General features: G+C 34.9%; 1 protein-coding gene and 1 non-coding gene across 2 annotated transcripts in view; both read left to right on the forward strand.

Moving 5' to 3' along the window:
- The window catches only part of RSRC1 (arginine and serine rich coiled-coil 1), a 300250-nt gene that overhangs the window by 139608 nt on the left and 141619 nt on the right, over nucleotides 1-19023 (forward strand). The gene's annotated exons all lie outside the window — the stretch shown is intronic.
- On the forward strand, nucleotides 15063-15170 carry LOC113919020. The gene has a single exon (XR_003518766.1). It is a non-coding gene; the product is annotated as a U6 spliceosomal RNA (small nuclear RNA).

Below are 19023 nucleotides of genomic sequence, written 5' to 3' on the forward strand. Positions count from 1 at the left end.
CACGATCAAGTGGGATTTATTCTTGGTATGCAAGGGTGGTTGAATATTCACAAATCAATGTGAAACATCCCATCAGGAACAGAAAGGATAAAAGCCATACAATCACTTCAATAGATGCAGAAAAAGCATTTGACAAAGTATAGCATCCATTCATGATAAAAACCCTCAACAGGGTAGGTTTAGAGGGAGCATACTTCAACATGATAAAGGCCATATATGAGAAACTCAGAGCTAACATCATACTCAGATGTTAAAAAAAACTGAGAGCTCTCCCCTAAGGTCAGGAGTAAGACAAGGATTTCCCCTTTCACCAGTTTTATTAAACATATTACTGGCAGTCTTAGCTACAGCAAGCAGACAACAAAAAGAAATAAAAGTCATCCAAATTGGTAAGGAAGAAGTAAAACTTTCACTATTTACAGATGACATGATTCTACATATAGAAAAACCTAAAAAGACTCCACCAAAAAACTACTAGAACTGATAAATGAATTCACCAAGGTTGCGGAATAGAAAATCAATGTACAGAAATCTGTTGAATTTGTATATAATTAATAATGAAGCAGGGGAAAGAGGAATTAAGAAAACAATCCCATTTACAGTTACATCAAAAATAATAAAATAGCTAGGAATAAACTCAGCCATGGAGGTGAAAGACCTGTGGTCTGAAAACTGTAAAACAATGATGAAAGAAATTGACTGAACAAAGAGATGGAAAGATATTCCATGCTCATGGATTGTAAGAACACATTTTGTTAAAATGTCCCTATTACCCAAAATAATCTACAGACTTAGTATAATCCCTATCAAATTACCAGCAGCCTTTTTCACTGATCTAATACACACGTTCTAAAATTTGTGTGGAACCACAGAAGATCCTGAATAACCAAAGCAGTCTTGACAAAGAGGAACAAAACTGGAGGCATTACAATCCCAGATTTTAAGCGACACTACGAAGCTGTAGTAATCCAAACATTTTGGTACTCCCACAAAAATAGACACAGATCAATGGAACAGGGTAGAAAACCTAGAAACAAACCCATGATTATATGGTCTATTAATCTTCAACAAAGGAAGCAAGAATATGCAGTGGGAAAAATCTCTTTAATAAATGGTGTTGGGAAAAGTGGACAGCTGCATGCAAAAGAATTTAACTGGACCACTTTCTTACGCCAAACACAAACATAAATTCAGAATGGATTAAGGACCATGTGAGACATGAAACCATAAAAGTCCCAGAAGAGCGCACAGGCAATAATTTCTCTGACTTTGGACATAACAGCATCTTTCTAGGTGGGTCTTCTGAGGCAAGGGAAACAAAAGCAAAGATTAACTATTGGCATTACTTCAGAATAAGAAGCTTCTGCAGAGCAAAGAAACAATTGACAAAACAAAAAGACAACCTACTGAATGGAGAAAATATTTGCAAATGACATATCTGATAAGTGGTTAGTATTCAAAATATATAAAGAACTTACACGTAACTCAACACCAGAAAACTAATGTTCCAGTTAAAAAATGGGCAGACAACATCAACAGACTTTTCTCCAAAGAAAATATACAGATGGCCAACAAACACATGAAAAGGTACTCAACATCACTGATCATCAGAGAAATACAACTCAAAACTACAGTGAGGTATTACCTCACATCTGTCAGAATGGATAAAATAAAAAACACAAGAAACAACAAATGTTGGTGTGAGGATGTGGAGAAAGGGAACTCTTGTGGACTGTTGGTGGAAATGCAAACTGGTGCAGCCACTGTGAAAGATAGTACAGAAGTTCCTCAAAAAATTAAAGATAGAACTACCCTATGATCCTGTAAATGCACTCCTGGGTATTTAACCAAAGAACACAAAAACACTAATTCAAAATGATACATGCACTCTTGTATTTACTGCAGCATTATTTACAATAGCCAAATTATTGAAGCAGTCCAAGTGTCCACTGATGGATGAATGGATAAAGAAGTGTACACACACACACACACACACACACACACACACACACACACACACACACACGGAATTTAAGAAACAAATAATGGAAAAAAATAGACAAACCAAAAAAGAGAATCTTAACTATATTCAACAAACAGGTGGTTACCAGAGAGGAGGTCAGTGGGGAGATGGGTAAAATATGTGAAGGGAATTAAGAGTACCTTTGTCATGATGAGCACTGAGTAATGTATGGAATTGTTGAATCACTATTTTATACGCCTGAAACTAAATATAACACTGTATGTTAACTGTACTGGAATTAAAAATAAATGTATGCATGCAAGTGGACCCATGTAGTTCAAATCCATGTTGTTCAAAGGTCAACTGTAATTGTATGTTATTTGGTAATAAAAAAGAATAAAGTACTGTTACATGCTATAACATGGATAAACTTGAAGTGATTAACACACAACATGAATATAGTGTAAACCAGTGAACCATATGCCTTAAGAGGGTGAACTTTAAGGGATGTAAATTATATCTCAATAAAGCCATTATTTAGAAGAAAGGAAGTTTCCAACTATAATTTTGGATTTGTCTGTTTTTCTTTTCAGTTTTTGCTATGTATATTTTTGAGTTCTTTTGTTAGGTGTATATACATTTAAGATTGTTAAATCTTTTTGGTGAATTGACTCATATGGTGTCTCTCTTTTTTCTTGACTCTATTATTGCTCTGCAGTGAACACTGTCCGATAGTAATATAGCTAAGCCAGATATCCTTTATCTTTGAAATGAGTTTCTTGCAGATAGGTAGAACTTTCTTTTCCTGGTCCTGAGGAAGCTTTATTTTTTTAATTGAAGTATAATTGAGATACAACATTATGTTAGTTTCAGTTGTAGAACATCATGATTTTTCCTTTGGGTACATTGTGAAATGATTACTGTATTGTCTGTTTACCCTTTGTCACCATACAAATTCCCATTATTTTTCCATATAAGGCAGACTTAAGATTTAGTGTCTTAGCAACATTCAAATTTGTAATAAAGTATTTTTGACTATAGTTCCCATGCTGTATATTATATCCCCATGACTTACTTGTTTTACAAGTGGAAATTTGTATCTCTTGATCTTTACCCATTTTGTCTGTTCCCAACCTCCTTACTCTCTGATAAGCACCATTCTGTTCTCTGTATCTATGAGTTTTGTTTTGTTTGTTTTACTTTTCAGATTCCAGTTATAAGTGAAATCATATGGTATTTGTCTTTCTCTGAGTTATTTTACTTAGCATAATATTCTTGAGATCCACCCATGTTGTCGCAAATGGCAAGATTTTATTCTTTTTTAAAGCTGAGTAGTATTCATTACACACACATACAAACACACATTATCTTTATCTATTTATCCATCAGTGGTCATTCGGATTTTCTCCATATGTTGGCTATTGTAAATAATGTTGTAATGAACATAAGAGTGCATATATCTATTTGAATTATTGTTTTCATTTTCTTGAGATAAATTTGCAGAAGTGAAATTGCTGGATTGTATGGTTGTTTATTTATCATTAATTCATTTATTCATTTATTTATTTAGAGATTGGAGGGGCTACAGAGGGAGAGGGAGAGAGAATCTTAGGCAGGTTCCATGGTGAGCATGAAACTCAACATGGCACTCAATCTCATGACCCCGGAGATCATGACCTGAGCTGAAATCAAGAGTTGGATGCTTTACTGGACTGAGTTACCCAGTTGCCCCGATGGTTCTATTTTTAATTTTTTGAGGAACCTCTGTACTATTTTCCAAAGTGGCTACTCAATTTTATTCTCCCCAAGAATGACAAGGGTTCCCTTTTCTCTGCATCCTCACCAACCCTTGTTATTTCTTGTCTTCTATATAAGAGTCATTTTGATAGTTGGGAGGTGGTAATTCATTTTTATTTGCATTTCCCTGATGATTAGTGATATTGAGTCTTTTCATGTGCAAGTTGGCCATTGTTTGTCTTCTTTGGAAAAATGTTCAATCCCCAGCCAGTTTTTCTAATCAGATTTTTTTATTGAGTTGTATTAATTCTTTGTATGTTTTGATATTAACCCCTTATTGGATACATATATGATTGCAAATATCTTCTCCCATTCAGTAGGTTGCCTTTTTATTTTTGTCAGTGGTTTTCTTTGCTGTGCATATGTAGTTCCATTTGTTTGTTGTTGCTTTTCTTGCCATTTTTCTTGCCATCTGGGGTCAGATCCAAAAAGATATCATTAAGATGAATGTCAAGAGTTTACCACCATTTATGATTTCTTCTAGAAATTTTATGATTTCAAGTCTATTCCATTTTGAGTTAATTTTTGTGTGTGGTATAAAATAGTGGTCCAGTTTCATTCTTTTGCATGTGACTGTACTGTCCAGTTTTTCCAGCACCGTTTATTGAAGGGACTGTCTTTTCCACATTGTATATTCTTTCTTCCTTTGTTATAAATTAATTGACCATATGTGTGTGGGTTTATTACTGGGCTCTCTATTCTGTTCCACTGATACATGTATCTGTTTTTGTGCCAATATCATACTGTTTTGATTACTGTAGCTTTGTAGTATAGTTTGAAATCAGGTTGCATGATGCCTTCAGCTTTTTTCTTCTTTCTCAGGGTTGGTTTAGCTATGAGGGATCTTTTGTGGCTCCATACTAATTTTTGGATTGTTTGTTCTATTTCTATGGAAAATGTCATTGGAATTTTGATTGCATTGAATCTGTACATTATTTTGTGTGATATGGACCTTTTAACATTATAAATTCTTCCAGTCCATGAGACATAGAATATCTTTCTATTTGTTTGTGTCATCTTCAATTTTTTTTCATCAATGTCTTACAGTTTTCTGTGTACAGGTCATTTCCTCTTTGGTTAAATTTATTACTAGATTTTCTTTTTCATGCTGTTGTAAAGATTGTTTTCTTAATTTCTCTTACTGATAGTTCATTGTTAGTGTATACAAGCATAACAGATTTTTGCATATTGATTTTGTATCCTACAACTTTAATGTGTTCATTTATTAGTTCTAAGAGCTTTTTGATGGAATCTTTAGGGTTTTCTATACATCCTGTTGTTCAGAAACAGTAACATTTACTGTTTACATCCCTTCCAATTTGGATGCCATTTATTTCTTTTTCCTGCCTAATTGCTAGAATTTTCAATACTATATTGAATAAAGTGGCAAGAGTGGGCGTCCTTCTCTTGTTTCTAATCTTGAGGGAAAAGTTTTCAACATTTGTCCATTGAATATGATGTTAGCTGTGGGTTTGTCATATATGGCTTTTATTATGTTGTAGTATTATGTTCTGTCTGTACCCACTTTGTTGAGCATTTTTATCAGAAATGGAAGTTGAATTTTGTCCAGTACTTATTCTGCATCTATTGAGATGATCAGGTGATTTTATCCTTCGTTTTGTCAATATATTTGTATAACAATGATTGATTTGTGGATGTTGAGCCATCCTTGCATTCCTGGAATAAATTCCACTTGATGTGTGATCCTTCTAATGTATTGTTTAATTGAATTTGCTAAAATTTGGTGAGGGTTTTTACATCTACATTCATTGGGGATTGGCTTGTAATTTTCTTTTTTTGTGGTGTCCTTGTCTGGTTTTCGTATTACAGTAATGTTGGCCTCACAAAATGAGTTTGGAAATATTCCCTTGTCTTCATTTATTGGAAGAGTTTGAGAAGGATAGGTGTTATATTTTCATTAGACTTCACTTGTGAATTTGGTCCTGGACTTAGGCTTGTTGGGAGTTTTTTGATTAAGGATTCAGTCTTTTTACTAGTAATCAATCTACTCAGATTTTTTATTTTTTCATGATTTAGTCTTAGAAGAATGTATGTTTTTAGGAATTTATCTATTTCCTCTAGGCTTTCCATTTCATTGGCGTATAATTGTTTGTAATAATCTTTCATGATTTTTTGTATTTCCTTGGTTGTAACTTCTTAGTTGTAATCAGTTGTAACTTCTCTTTCAATTCTGAGTGTATTTCTTTGTGTCCTCTTTTTTTCTCACTATAGCTAAAGGGTTTTTTAAATTTTGCTCTTAGTTTCATTGAACTTTTCTATTACTTTTTTAGTCTATTTCATTTATTTCCAGTCTGATCTTTAGTATTTCTTTCCTTTTACTAATTTTGGAAGTCTTTTTCTAGTTCCTTTAGGTGTAAAGTTAGATTGTTTAGTTGAGATTTTTCTTGTTTCTTGAGGTAGGCCTATATGGATTTTAAAAGATTCGTATTTACAACCACTCTCTTTTAATTGGTATGTTTAACTTACTAAGCTTAGTTATTTTATAATCTATGACTTCATTGTGTATGGTTCCAAATGGGTTCATTTTTGTTGCCTTTGAGGGCAATCTGGGATTATCTTAATTTTTTTCTCAGTAATTGAGTTCCTTTTTTTTTTTTTTTTTTTTAAGATTTTACTTCTTTGTGTGAGAGAGAGAGGGAGCACAAGTGAGGGGATGGGGACAGAGAGAGAGGAAAAGCAGACTGCCCACTGAGCAGGGAGCCTGATCGAGCCTTGGGGCTCGATCCCAGGACCCTGGGATCATGACATGAGCCAAAGGCAGACACTTAGCCCACTGAGCCACCCAGGCACCCCTTGAATCTCTATCTTTTAAATGCCATCAAAGATGCCATAAATATTTTTTAAAAATTTCTACCCATTGTAGTATTTCTCAGAAAAAGGGTTGATCTGGATTTATTTAGATTATTAGAATCTGAGTTTCCATCTTATTTTATTACTTCCAATATACTTCAGGATGAGGAGATCAATTTGTTATCTTTTGTACTTTCGATTCTCCCTTCCAAATGATTGTTCTTTCAACCATTAGTTCAAATAGAATAAGTTAAAATATATTTCTATGAAGCTTGAGCTATTCGTCATGAAACTTTCTTTACCTTTCTTTTGGTGCCATGTATTTCCTAGATAATATTCCTCTTTCACTGAAGACTGGCATCTGGCTTACTGTTTTCTTGTCCTTGAATCCATTATCTAAGTTTTCAGTAGGCCAGAGCTCTTGGAACTTCAGATACATACGTATAAGTACATGTTCCAGAGCCTTAAGTCCAACCTATCTAAACCTAACCTCATGAATCCACCCAAAGTTTTTCCACATCCACAAAATAATTTTAAAAATTTTCTGTGGGGTTAAACTTCTGATGACGTCCAACTAACTGCTTTTAGATCATTCATCCCATAGGTAAAAACTGCTGTTGTTGAGTATACAACTTTTTCATGGTTCTTTGGAGATAATGGTTACCACATTTTCTCAAGAAACCCAGAATTAGAGCATGTGATCAGACAAACTTGTATGTACCTACAGGGTTACTAGATTTTAAATTAGTAATGAGTACTGCATTCTTTTCTCTGAAAAATTCCATAATGTTTCACCATAGTAGATATAGTGGATATTATATTAGAGTGGTAAGTGTGGCCTCTAGTCCTGGCTCTTCTAATTTACGTATGACTTTGGGTTGGTCACTTAACATTTCTGGGTTTATATTCTTTAACTGTAAAATGAGAGGAATAGAGTACATGGTCTCTGAAATCTCTTTTTTGTGGTGGAAGATTACCTTACCAGTCTTGAACGAAGAATATATATGATATTCTGTGATTGAAGGGGAAGGAGAGGGTTCTCAGTATAAACTTTAAATTATGACAATTAGGATCTTCATATTAAATTAATTACCCTGATTTGGAGTCTCTACCTTTTCCATAGCAAGGACAATGGTGACTGAATATAGCCTAGATGTTACTACCTAAGACATGCCCTCCCTTCTTTCTGTTACTAGTTTATCAAATATTTGTGAAGTACCTACTGTGTCTGACACTGAGTTGTTTCTTAGAGATCCCATGGTGATTGATAACTGTCATGGTTCCTGAATCAAAGGAACTTATAGTCTAGTGAGGGAAAATAGCAATTATGAAGTCACATAAATATAAACTTTCAGTGGTGATAAATATCATGGATGAGATATGCATAGTACTTTACATAGCATATAGTAGGGGAGGGAATTTGATTTACAATAGTCAGGCACACTTTCCTAAAGAAATGAGGATGAATTGAAACCAGTGAAAGAAGGAAGAAGAACATTATAGACAGAGGAAACATCACCTGCAAAGGTCCCTAGACAGGAGAGAGACTGATAAGAACAGGGACTGAAAGATGGTCAGAGTCACTAGAATGCAGAAGATGGGGGAACACAGTATGAGTTGGGGCCAGAGAAGCAGAGAGGGGCTAGACTGTGCAGGGCCTTGTAAACCTGGTTAAGGATTTTGGTCTCTATCTTAAGAATAACAGGATTCCTTTGAAGTGTTTTAATCTGATTGGTGACATGATCAGATTAGTGTTTTGAAAAGATCACTCCAGCTGCAGTGTGGAAAACAGATTGCAGAGGATAAGAGTGGATGCAGAGAAACCAGATTAGTAGCGCTGTAGTCTAGGAGGGATGTAATAGTAGCTCGAAACAGGGATTTGGCATTGGAGATAGAGAAGTTGATGGATTTGAGACATATTTATGTATTTAATGATGGATTCAATTTGGTAAAAGAGAGGAAGATACTAAGGATAACCAGTAGTTTTCTGGTTTGTATCATTGAAGTGATGGTTATATATTTATATATAATTGACCAGGAGTTATTCTGGAAGAGACCATGGTATCATGGTATGACAGAAGATCATAAGTTTGCTTTGGACATTCAAGAAGTAAAATAAAGTAGGCAAGAAGATATATAGGTACTGAGCTGAGGAGTGTTCTGGCCTGGAGTGTTGGGTTTTTAATTCCTGTTTACCTTTAAATCTTTAGGTATTTTACTTGGAATTTGATAACTGTAGAGACCTATAAAGGGGAGGCTTTATAGTGACCAAAGCAATATTTCCCATATGGAAAGATTAAATGACAATGACTGCTGAATCTGACCCATGGGACATAGCAAAGATAAATGCCATGTGCCATGGATTGCTTTGGGAGCTGTTAAAATGTGAAGGGCACTATTATGGTTATTGAAGATTGTAAAGATGAGTAAGACATGGTCTTTGATTTCAGGAAATTTTCATCTAGTTTGACAGTTGGACAGGTAAATAGATGATAACAATGTAGTGCGAGTGCTATGATAGAGAGATGCCCAATATACTAGGAGAGCATATCACAGGGCTACTTAACCCAAAATGAGTTAGTCAAGGAAGATTTTCTAAAGGTGTTGATACCTAAGCCATCTGGAAGAACAGAACACGGAAGAGAAAGTAAGGAGAGGGAAAAAGAAAGGACTGAAGCAAGAGGGATCGTAGAGTGTTTGGGAATTATTTTTATTCCCTCCCTTTTGGGGGAAATTACCATTTTATTGTCAAACAAAATGCAGAAGGTACTTTCTGGAAACAAGAGCATGACAAAAGGAGGTGCCAAAGGAGTTTTGACTTGGAACAATTTTAAATCTGGAAAGCACTAAGGAGAAAGGATTGAAGGCTGAGAGACCATTTTGAAGTTTTATAGTAAGTTCTGTTGAGAGAGCAGTGATGAAGCTTTACTTAAGGTAGTGGTAGTAGAGAATAAGATAAGTAGAAAATAAGTAAAGAATGTTATCCAACTGGATCTTGATCTGACTTGGGTTCAGAAACCAACTGGTTATTTAATACTAAACAGTAGTGTGGAGACACTAAGGGTAGTATTTGGATGAGGTGTGTGAATAAATGGTACATGGAAAGAAAGGTGTAAACCGTTGGGACTAATCCATGAAATCAGGAAAAGAAGCTAATAGAGAAGCTGGTATAGCATAGTGGTTAATAGCTCATACACTACCATGAGGGACTATGGACTCCAGGAATCAAACTGAGAGTTCTAGAGGGGAGGGGGGTGCGGGGATGGGTGAGCTGGTGATGGGTATTAAGGAGGGCACATATTGCATGGAGCACTGGGTGTTATATGCAAACAATGAATCATGGAACACTACATCAAAAACTAATAATGTACTGTATGGTGATTAACATAACATAATTAAAAAATTATTTAAAAAAATAGCTCATACACTAGAGTTCTGTAGACCTGATTTTAAATCCAACTCTTCCATTTACTAGCTGTGTGATCCTGGGCAAGTCACTTAATCTCTCTAAGTCTTAGGTTTTTTATTGTAAAATGGCCATGATGAAAATAACTACCTCCTGGAATTGCATGAGGATTAGAGGAGATAATATATAAGGAAGGCCTTGTATCAGGGACTCATTGAGAAAGGCTATAATCATAGATTGGGAAGTCATTTGATCATTTGAAATGAGTGAAGGTAGAGAATGAGGGTGGTTAAGTCAAAGTGGAAAAGAACATGAAATACTTACATGGTTATTTTGGTAATCTGCCAGTAGTTGACTTGAAAATGCCATGTTCAGTTCTTTGGGCCTCAGCCTATCTATACTATAATAGTAGGTTAGACTAAGTGATCATTGAGGTACTTTTAACTCTATTCTTTGATGCCTAACTAACCATCTTTGAACTCTAAAACCATATCATCTATGTTACAGATTTCAGGATAAAAATTACCATTCTTTCAGATGCTATTAATTTCTTGATTTGGATTCATTATATGGTAACACCTAGAGTTTTACCTCTGTTAGACATTTAAGTTTGTTTTTATGTGGCTGCTTCCTTAAAAAATTTCGTTTTGACCCTAAAATATAGTTTTTTTTTCTCTTTTCTTCTTCCTTTTCTTTTTTTTTCAATAACCACCTTGTAAAAAGACTATTGTTTGCCTTGGCCCTTTTAATCTGCCCATGAGGAATTCAAGCTGAATGATAGGGAGCTGTGAAAATCCAGTTAGTATGAGCTGTAATCTTTTTTGCTGGCTTTAAATAGTTAGAGTACCATGCAGACACCCTGCAGATAACTGAATCAAAACATAAAGTAATCACCTAAACATGGATTCTGCCTTTGCTGTTATGGAACTGTAGTAGAAATTGCTAATAACCATTTATTTTTCAGAAAAATACTTGGTCATGATATCAAATAAAATCAGGGTTAGATATTAAAAGCTCTATTTCACAGGTAGGCAACCTGGGTGTTTGTGAAAAGCATTGATTTCTGAAAGTTTGATATTATCCAGTATTTATAATATCCTCTATTGTAGAATTAGGAAAACATCTTTATAGAAAGAGAATATTTATAATCCTCTAACCTTTCAGTTGTCTTCTACTTCAGATATCGCTCAAGGAAAACAAGAAAATGTTAATATAATCAGGCTTTTTGAACTATAATAAAACACAAGAAGAAAGTATGCTGCCTCTTTTTTTTCTTATAAAAGAAACTGGTTTCACTAATGCAGTTTATTGAATTGAGGTAGCAAAATATTCTCTAATAACTTTGTCAAATGGAGGTCTATTTTTCTAGGTTTACTGGCTCCTTTTTTTTTTTTAAGTTAAAAGATGGATCTCTCATCCATTAGATTCTGCATTAGAGCGATGAGAAACACTGTGTGCAGTATGCCGATGCCGCCTCCTAATTTTATTAGCTTTCCATTTTCTAATACTGCTGTTGATAATATTCTGGTGAAGTTTATAAAATAAAATAGGCTATTTGTTGAAACCAATATCCTAGTGTTGCTGGCATGATTCATGCTACATTAGGAGTTCATAAGTCATTAGTAATCTTTTATGTTCAGTGTGTTATCCTGAGCAGCAAACTTGGACTCCTTTGTTTTAAAAGATTCATAGTGTCTATTCCAGGACAAAGGTTTCATAAAGTGGATGCCTTTCCTATGCTTAGCACTTTGCCTTAGGCGATTTATAGAGCTCAACATGCCAGTTTTTCAAAATAGGGGAGCCCATTTTTCATCAAAAATAGAGATTCCGAGACTGTGGTTGCCAGTCCACATTCTCATCACTTAGTTTTTCTGTAAACTTTTTATTACAGAAATATTAAGACTTATAAAAAAGTGAGAGATTAGTATAAAGAACCCAATTTATCCATCTTTTACTTCCAACAATTTGTAGTATATGGTCTGTTTTAGGTGTGCTGTGTACAAATAGTTTTGGAAAACTATTATCAGTATTATTTTTAAATTGAGGTATAGTTAATGTATAACATTATATTAGTTTTTGACCCTAGTTTTGATCATTTGCAGTATACACAAATAACATAATGACTCGATATTTATGTATACTGCAGAATGATCACCACAGTAAGTCTAGTTACTTTCCATAGTAAAATAAACTATTATATTGCCTAAGATATTATTATTATGTTGCTGAATGTCTCCATGAAAGTTCTAAAAGCCATTGCTATTTTAGTGGACTGGATAAGTTTGGGGATGTGGTTAGAGTAATATTATTAAGAGAGACATTATAAGTTAGATATTTTATGAGCAGTTATAATGCTCTCATTTGCATACAGTGTACTGTGTATGTTGTGTAAAACATTCTGACCAACAGATGTTAGTGGAAGACTGTTCAGGTATTTACTGATAATGATAGCATTACTTCTCATTTAGTTTCTATTTTCTCACTTGTAACTATCTTTGTCTCTATCCTTTCTAAGCTGCCTACTCCTATAGTCACGCCAAATGTGGGGCTCGAACTCTTGGCCCTGAGATCAATAGTCACATGCTCTACTGTCCTATAGTCACATCTTAAAAAGTTAACAAGCTTGTCATTATCACCAGCTGTACCCCCAAATTATATCTTGTTAGCATGTATTTCTTTCTCTCCACCATCTACATTTCCAACTCCGTTACTTTAGTATCCTCTATAAAAATGTTTGACCTTATTGAGGCCATAAAAAAAAAAAGCCTTTTCTTTTTTCTTTTATTTATCTCCACTGATACCTGAATGGAGTGATAGTTCCACTGATATGGACCAAGCCAGTATCATTTTCTACATGAGGTATAGCTTAGTGTCTTATTTGCACTTCTTACTTTCACTCTTGCCCTCTCTACAAACCATTATCCACACAGCAACTAGAGAGATCTCCTAAAAACATTAGTCATCCTCCTTCAGTTTTTCTCCCTCAGTTTTCATTGGAGTAACTTAATTGATTATAAAATTTGAAAGTTGTTATCACCAAATTTCCCTTGTATCAAAACCAACCAGTTGCACCAAGTTAAGTGGTAACTACTAAATGATAAATGATCTGGCCTAGCCCATGAACTTTTAACTGGTACTTTAAATATAATTATTTCTATAAATAAGCCATGAAAGCATATGGTCTACTGTATAGCAGGTGGTCAGACAATTTGAAAGAAGAATATCAAAATTCACTTAGTCTTTAAAACTGAAAAACAAAAAAAAGACATGTTTTCTATCTTTTTTAAAATTTTATTTTATTATGTTATGTTAATCACCATACATTATTACATCATTAGTTTTTGATGTAGTGTTCCATGATTCATTGTTTGCGTATAATACCCAGTGCTCCATTCAATACGTGCCCTCTTTAATACCCATCTCCAGGTTAACCCATCCACCCCCCGCAGAACCCTCAGTTTGTTTCTCAGAGTCCATAGAGTCTCATGGTTCATCTCCCCCTCCAATTTCCCCCCCTTCATTTTTCCCTTCCTACTATATTCTTTTTTTTTTTTTTTTTTACATATAATGTATTATTTGTTTCAGCAACCCTCAGTTTGTTTCCTGAGATTAAGAATTCCTCATATCATCGGGCGCCTGGGTGGCTCAGTCGTTGGGCGTCAGCCTTCGGCTCAGGTCATGATCCCAGGGTCCTGGGACTGAGCACTGCATCGGGCTCCCTGCTCCGCAGGAAGCCTGCTTCTCCCTCTCCCACTCCCCCTGCTTGTGTTCCCTCTCTCGCTGTGTCTCTCTCTGTCAAATAAATAAATGAAATCTTAAAAAAAAAAAGAATTCCTCATATCAGTGAGATCATATAATACAAGGACATGTTTTCTATCTTGAAGAGAATTTAAGAAGTATCCTTTCTGACTTAGTAAATGTTTTCAAAGACTGTGATAATAGAAATAAAGAAACTTTTTAATCTTTTTAACGAGATAGTTTACCTGTGATATAGTTTCTTCCTTTTCCTTGACTTAGAGGAAGAAGATAAGGAATTCTCTAATATTATGTATTTGAATCGCTTTCAAATTATATTTTTAAACTATCAATCTTTATACTCTTTTTTTCTACCTCTTTCGTTTTTCCCTTTACAAAACCAGTCTTTTGTTTCTCTCAGTAATGATGCTGAGCTCCCAATGCCTCAGCACTGAAAGAAATTGTATAGATTGTCATGTTAGATATATGGCAACAGAGACCTAGTCCAGCCTATTTTCTTTACAGATGAGAAAACTGAGGCTACCAGAGGTTAAATGATGTATTTACCCAAGGTAGCTATCAAGGTGAGATTTTGATAAGTTAATAGTTATACAGTTGTACAAATAACTCTTATCTTACTGAAGTACATGTTTTACACTTAGACATTTTGTATCTCCCCACTGTGACTAACTCCAGCATATATTTAAAATATATGTATTAATAAATATGGTCATTTTTCTGGGATGTTAAGATTCAGTTAACCTGCTCCCTCTTGATAACTCTTTAAAATGTATTCCTCTACCTGTCACTAGCTATTCCAGTTACTGCTGCCCAGAACTAAAGGGTTTGCTGTTCTTGTTAAAAAGGAAGATTTACATCCCTTTGGGCTTAGACACAATTGGAAGGTATGGAATAGATTAAGGATAAGTATCACAAACACATTAGTGACTTGGGGCTTTCTCACAGATTTAACCAAAAGAATTGTGGGAGGAAAAAAAATCTTACACCTAACAGGAAAAAAATATATAAAAAATTTAGGGAGACTGAAGTGTGAATAAAATTCTCATAGTCCTTAAAAATATTTTTTACTTAAACTAAAATTAAACACTAAAAATAACACCTAAAGAGAATGTTAATTACATCTAAAATAAGGACTACTTGATACCATTGTATCTGTCAGGAACCAGTCAGGAAGATGAAACCACACTAGTTATCTTAATAGAATTTTTTATGGTGAGTTGGTTAATTAGGTATGGGAGGGTGATGCAAAAGGGGGAACACTGAGCTATCAAGAGATAGTAATAGCAAGAATCAGGTACTGCTCCTGGGGGAACAAAGAGAAGAGGTTGGGTGCTCTCTTTGACAGCTCATACACTACAATTGGAACAATACAGAGAAGATTAACATGGCCCTTGCACAAAGGATGACACACAAATTTGTGAAGCGTTCCATATATTTTCCAGAATCTTTGCGGGGGTGGGGGGAAGAGAAGAGGTTGAGATTATTGGGATTTAAGATCTCAGAGAAGGGCAGAGCTGGGACCCAGACCTGGGAGGACTAGGTGTTGATTGACTGGTGTTGGTACCTCAGAGGCTTGTGGGATGGGCTCCACAGAGCTAAGAGCTGGACCTTTGAGAAGGGGATGCTGCTTGGCTGTGCTAGTGGCCTCTGAGGGAATATGATGGGTCTGGTTCTGGGAAAATGGAAAACAACAGCAACAACCTAGAAATTGGAACCAACTCTACTAAGGAGTTACTTCCTTTGGAGTAAAGAGTTGTTGCAGGGGCAGCCCTGACAGGAGCAGCAAGTAAAACAGGGAAGCCCTTCTCACTTTCTGGAACTATTCAACTTCCTTCTCACACCTCTTCCTAGCAGAACTTAACAGGGAGCTAGCTGGCAAAGGAAAAATGTCATTTGCAGAGTTCTATAATAAATTTATGGCAGAGGTAGCAGCTTAGTAACTAGCACAACCATTAACTGCCATTTTCATCCTTTTATACTAAAAACTTTCCATTTCTCTTTCTCCCTGAAGTTCTAATAGTTGTTTATATCCATTGGTTCCTACTGTTGTTCAAGAGATAACAAATAACTTGAATGTTTGAGATTACTGATTAGGTCTTTCTCAATCTACGTGCCCCAGGCCTAGTGTTATGTAAGGTTATGTAGGTTTTTGCCCATCGTGGTAACTTCATTGTGTAGTATGTGGCTCAACATCTTTCTTACAAATGCTAAGGGTGTACAGTTCTGAGTCCTGAGTTTACTTTCCTCTCTACATTTTCACTGCAATAAACTTCTTTTTGCTCTTTTACTTTCCTTCCCTTTTCTGTACCCACCTGCAGTTTCCTCTTTTGAGACTGGCCCGTAACAGGATTGATTTGTAGTTTGTGCATACTGGAACCAAAAATATGGGTTAAAATGTGTATATTAGCAATTAAGAGCCTTTTAACACTTTGCGTAAGGGAACTCAAAGTTAAGGATTATTTTCTGTATACCATTGTTCAAGGTTTTTTTTCTCATTATTGCCCCCCCAGAGAAGAATTAAATTTAAATCAATTTGATCGATTTTCATTTAACTTAAATGAGAGAGAAATTAACAAAATTAAATACTAAGGAATAAGATTCCTGAATTGAGTTGAGCTCTGGAAGGCCACAAACCATTTTAATACCTAAAAATTTGTCTGCTCTCCCCCTCCAATTGAGAATTGAGAATCCATCTATATAATATACATGCTATATATTAAGAGACTTGGGTTCCAGTACAAACTCAATTCCTGAATACAAACTCCTTTACCAGATAAGGATCTCCTTGTCTTCCCCTCCCCCTCCCACCCCTTAAGGAGAGAAGTGGCTTTCCAACTTTTCTTATCCCTTCTTTAACCCTTATCTTCCTCTTTCCTTCCTTTCCCTTACTTGCTCCATTTGCCCCCTTGGCTGGGGTAAATGGATGGACTGAGATCCTTTTACTCTCCTGCCGCACATGCAAAGATATAGTTTGGAAACCATTTCGTCTATGATTATATCACATAATTCAATACATTGAAAGGCTGTTTGGAAAGCATTGGAGAGAAATGTGAGCTAGGTTTCTGGGCCAGGGTTCAGAAACTTTTTTCCATAAAGATCCAGATAGTAAATATTTTCAGCTTTGTGGGCTTACAATGTCTGTCAGAACTACTTAGCTCTGTGGTTGTAATGTGAAAAGCAGCCACAGACAATAAATAAATGAATAGGCATGTCTATGTTGCAGTAAATTTTACTTACAAAAGCAGGCAGTGGGGCCAAGTTAGCCTAAGGACTATAGTTTGTAATCTCCTGGTCTAGGCCGCCACAGCCTCTTGTATAGAATAGTGGCCTCCCAAATGAGGTACAAACACTTTTGATTGCACCCTCCATAACTTAAATACAATTTTTAGTATATGTGTATATATTTCCCAGTTTATTTAAAAATTTGATAGATGCACTACTATACTAATCTATTATGTCATCATTTTTAAGAGTAGCATACTTTGCATTGTATAGATACATACTAACCTATTTAATAATCCTTGTGTCTTTGGACATAGAAGTGGTTTTCATTTATTATTGAAATGATGGATATTCTTTTTTTCATTATGTTATGTTAATCACCATACATTACATCATTAGTTTTTGATGGATATTCTTATACATAAATATTGTACATGTACATATATGTATATGTACATATATGCAGACATATTTTTGTATCTAAATACCTTTGTGTATATTATATTTCTGTAGAATAAATTCCTAGAAGTGAACTTTCTGGGTCAAAGACTATTGGTTTTTATGAGGTTAACACACATTGTCATTTTGCACCCTGGGAAGCTAGTATGAATTTCCCCTTCTTCCACCACTAGCAGTAAGTGCCCACTTTTAATGTACTGAAAATATTATTACTCTAGCCAAAAATTTATTGACTGAATCAGTAAAATAATTAGAAATACAGTTAGTATAATATGATACTTCTTATTTCTGTGGATGACGGAAAATTTACTTTGTCATTTCTGATTACAATACCCTTTCTAGAGGGAATTTAATGATGCTATTTCTTGACTATTACTAAAAGGGATGGATACTGACATATCTGATGAAAGGATGGCTGGGCACCCAGGAAGTAAGTCTTCCAGCACTTCAGTGAAGCCATTTCAGACCGGCTTATTGTAGCATTATAACAAAGCACACACAGGTGTTCAGACATTTATTCATCAGCTCTCCCAAGAGGCTAGTTTCACTTTCAGAGCTCTATTTATATGAAGTAGTAAACCATTAAGAACTGTATACTTTGTATCTGGATGGCTTTAGCTTCTTATATTCTGAAGTTAGTGGGGTGGGGGGGAATCCCATCTTTTTAGACTGTATGCCATGACTTTTTCCTCATTGTATCTCAATTCAGATATCACTATTGATAAAATTCCTGGAAAAAATTATTGAGTTAACATCACCTTAGGAATGGGATGCCTAAAACAGCAGGTGATAGGATTTGTCAAATTCTCATCAGATGAAAGCATTTTAAGACTGAAAATAGTAAAATCTGGCATTTTAAAATTACTTTCTAAATAGTTTTATAAATTCCAGAGTTCTAAATGTAGTAAATAGTGCTTTAGGACTATGTGATATATGTATACTTTTTTAAAGGGTAGCTTTTCCTTGCCTACTAAATGTGAGGTGTTTTTTTGTTTTTTTTTTTTCTGGTGCTGTCAGGTTTGAAGGAGGTAAGTTGCTGGTTGGAACTGAAAATGCTGTGTAGGAATTAATATACCCAATTAAGATTTTTTTGCAGCTCTTTATTTGACATAATTTCAAACTTAACAAATATGTTTCAAGAAGAGTAAAGAACTCTCATATACACTTTATCCAGATTCACCAATTGTTTACATTTTTGCCTCATTTGCTTTATCAAACTTTCTGTCTCTCAGTATTCTTTTTTCTGAATCATTTGATAGTAAGTGGCAGGCATCAGTCCCTTTACACCTAAATATTTTTGTGTATATTCCATAAGAATTATTTTTAAGGTAGCCACAGTACAGTAATCAAAATCGAGAAATTTAATGATACAATATTATATAATCAGCAGTTCGTAGTCCCAGGTATGTCATATAACTTCCTCTTTGCATGTCAACCACCTTTACCCTCCATAAAAGGCTGAGTCCAGTCCAGGGTCATGTATTACAGTTAGTTGCCATGTCTCTTTAGTTTCCTTTAATGTAGACTAGTTGCTTGGCTTTTCTTTGTCTTTTATGACCTTGACATTTGTAAAGCTATATAGGCTGGTTGTTTGATAGACTGTCCCTCA

The sequence above is a fragment of the Zalophus californianus genome, chromosome 1 (assembly GCF_009762305.2).
Source record: "Zalophus californianus isolate mZalCal1 chromosome 1, mZalCal1.pri.v2, whole genome shotgun sequence".
Lineage (NCBI taxonomy): Eukaryota > Metazoa > Chordata > Mammalia > Carnivora > Otariidae > Zalophus > Zalophus californianus.